At 43.0% G+C, this 2,912-nt stretch overlaps 1 pseudogene; it reads left to right on the top strand.

Annotated features, from left to right (window-relative positions):
- Nucleotides 1–1,010: 1,010 nt before the first annotated feature.
- LOC150069414 (protein ABHD13-like) lies at nt 1,011–2,010 on the top strand (annotated as a pseudogene).
- Nucleotides 2,011–2,912: the final 902 nt, after the last annotated feature.

Genomic DNA, 2,912 nt, shown 5'->3' with positions numbered 1-2,912 from the left:
GAATGGAAGACAGACAGCCTCTTCAACAAATGGTGCTGGCAGAACTGGTTTAAGCCCCTGCAGAAAATTAAGTTGGATCATTCTTTGTCACCCTGCACCAGGATTAACTCCAAATGGATCAAAGACCTCAAGGTAAAAGCAGATACACTGAAAACTTTACAAGAAGGAATAGGAGATACAGTAGGCCTCCTTGGCACAGGTTGAAACATTCTTAATAAGGACCCAGAAACACAACAAGTCAGAGAAAGTCTGGATAAGTGGAACTGCATTAAACTGCAGAGTTTCTGTATGGCAAAGGACATAGCTAGCAAATTAACTAGAAAGCCTGCAGAATGGCAGAAGATCTTCACTAACCATACAACAGACAAAGGCCTCATATCTAAAATATATCAACAGCTAAAAAAATTGAATCACTCCAAAACTATTCTCCAAAGAAACAACCATCCCATTAAAGGATGGGCCAAAGACTTAAAGAGAGACTTCTCTGAAGAAGAAATAAGAATGGCCTATAGACACATGAAGAAATGTTCAACATCTCTGGCCATAAAAGAAATGCAAATCAAAACAACTAAGATTCCACCTCACTCCAGTTAGAATGGCCAGGATCAAAAAAATCTAATAACAACAGATGCTGGAGGGGATGTGGCCAGGAATGATCACTATTACACTGTTGGTAGGAGTGTAAACTCATTCAACCACTATGGAAAGCAGTATGGTAGTTCCTCAAAAGACTAAACACATGAGGCCGGGCTCAGGGCTCATCCCCGGGAGGAGGATGGCGCTCAGGTGATGTGGGAGCCAGAGGGGAGGATTACAGGCGACACCTGAGCGCCAGCCGCAAGTGGGGCCACTGAGCACAGTGCTGCAGGAGCTCCAGGCTAGAAGGCTGGAGGAGGACCATGAGGAAGGAGCAGCCAGCGCGTGGTGATGCTGCTGTCAGTGCCGGGTTTCGAGTCCGTGGCCAGCTGTGCAACCTGCTGGCTGGTCTGATATCCCTACAGAGAGCTACAATGGAAAAGTCCTGGATGTTCTGGAACTTCATTGAAAGCTGGCTGTTAGTCTTGGCTTCCTGGTCTTGGGCTCTGCGCTGCATTTCTCTCTTACCTTTAATAGTGACATTCCATCTGCATGGTGGCATTATCTTGCTCTTGTTAATCTTTGTATCCATAGCAGGTATTCTGTTTAAGTTCCAGGACAGCCTTCCTCCTCGCGCCTGCCTGTATGTTCCCTGCCCACCGGCATTCCTCACGAGAACATTTTCATCAGAACCAAAGATGGGGTGCGTCTGAACCTCATTTTGGTACAATACACTGGAGACAGCTCCCCCTAACCCCCAGCCATCATGTGCTTCCAGGGAATGCAGGCAACATAGGGCACAGGCTGCTGAAAGCATTGCTTGTGTTGGTAAACCTCAAAGTCAGATTTCTGCTTGGCGATTACTGAGGCTCTGGGAACAGTGAGGGTGAGGCCAGTGAGGAAGGACTCTATTTAGACTCGGAAGCCATGCTGGACTATGTGATGACGGGGCCCGACCTTGACAAGACGAAAATTTTCCTCTTTGGCCGTTCCTTGGGTGGGGGTGGAGGGCAGTGACCATTCATCTGGCTTCTGAAAATTCACACAGGATTTCAGCCATCATGGTGGAGAACACCTTTTGAAGCATACCACACATGGCCAGCACTTTGTTTTCATTCTTCCCAATGAGTTACCTTCCTTTATGGTGCTACAAAAATAAGTTTTTGTCCTACTGAAAAATCCCTCAGTGCAGAATGCCTTCACTCTTCATCTCTGGACTCTGACCAGTTAATTCCTCCAGTAATGATGAAGCAGTCCTATGAGCTGTCCCCCTCTTGGACTAAGAGGCTGGCCATATTCCCAGAGGGAACACATAATAACACATGGCAGTGTCAAGGCTATTTCACTGCAATGGAGCAGTTCATCAAAGAGGTGGTGAAGAGCCATTCTCCAGAGGAGATGACAAAAACTGCATCCAACGTGACCATTATATAGTGTCCCCATTTTCTGATGAATGCACTGTGTTTTAGTTTGTGCAGAATGATAAAGAATGTTCCTTTCTAGAAGTATGTCATGTCTGTACTTGTCTGAAGAGTGACATTAAAATTTGAAAGGACCTCGTGCTCCTTTATGATCATCCAAATAATTTAGATTTTATGTTTGAAGAGCTGTAATTCTTGGGTTATTTCATACAAAACTTTCTATGTGCTTTGTATCCATAACTTTAGTTTAATATGTCAGAATAGTAGAGATTATTCAAAAGTTTCTTGTTGCATAAATGGTATGATCCGTGTTCCACTTAAGGTATGATGGAGGTTGGAGAACAAGAAGCCGTTGGGTGTTATTCTTTAGTAACTACTGGGATAATCATGGTAAGCAAATTTAGTTCTGCAACTGCATCTTTCACTTTAAAAGTTAAAAGGAAATGCATGATGGTATTTTACTCCTTGACTTACTCAATGCAGCATTTTAATGTAAATAAAATAGCACTGGAAATCTACCAATGTATATAGTTACCTGGGTTATATCTATTTTTATGTAAACTCTAATTTGTTTTTGGCAAAAAGTGAAAGTGAAGCCTCTGTGCAGGTTGCCCTTGAATTTTGCTCTGGTAAAGGCTGAGATCCAGTTTCTTCTTATGAATACAAGGGACCTGTTTTCCAGTAAAAAAAAAAAAAGACTATACCTATAACTCCCCTAAGACCCAGCAATTCCACTACTTGGCATTTACCCAATTGTCCAGAAACAAGGACATACTGAATCCACTAGCACAACGATGTTCATTGCAGCACTATTTACCATAGCAAAGATATGAAAACAACCCAGATGTCCATCAGTTGATGAGTGGATCTACAAGATGTGGTATTTATACACAAGGAAATTCTATACTTCCTTCA

Source organism: Megascapheus bottae, chromosome 1 (genome assembly GCF_031878675.1).
Source record: "Megascapheus bottae isolate mThoBot1 chromosome 1, mThoBot2.hap1, whole genome shotgun sequence".
NCBI lineage: Eukaryota > Metazoa > Chordata > Mammalia > Rodentia > Geomyidae > Megascapheus > Megascapheus bottae.
The sequence above is the reverse complement of the archived record's forward strand: the minus strand, read 5'-3'. Positions and strand labels throughout refer to the sequence as shown.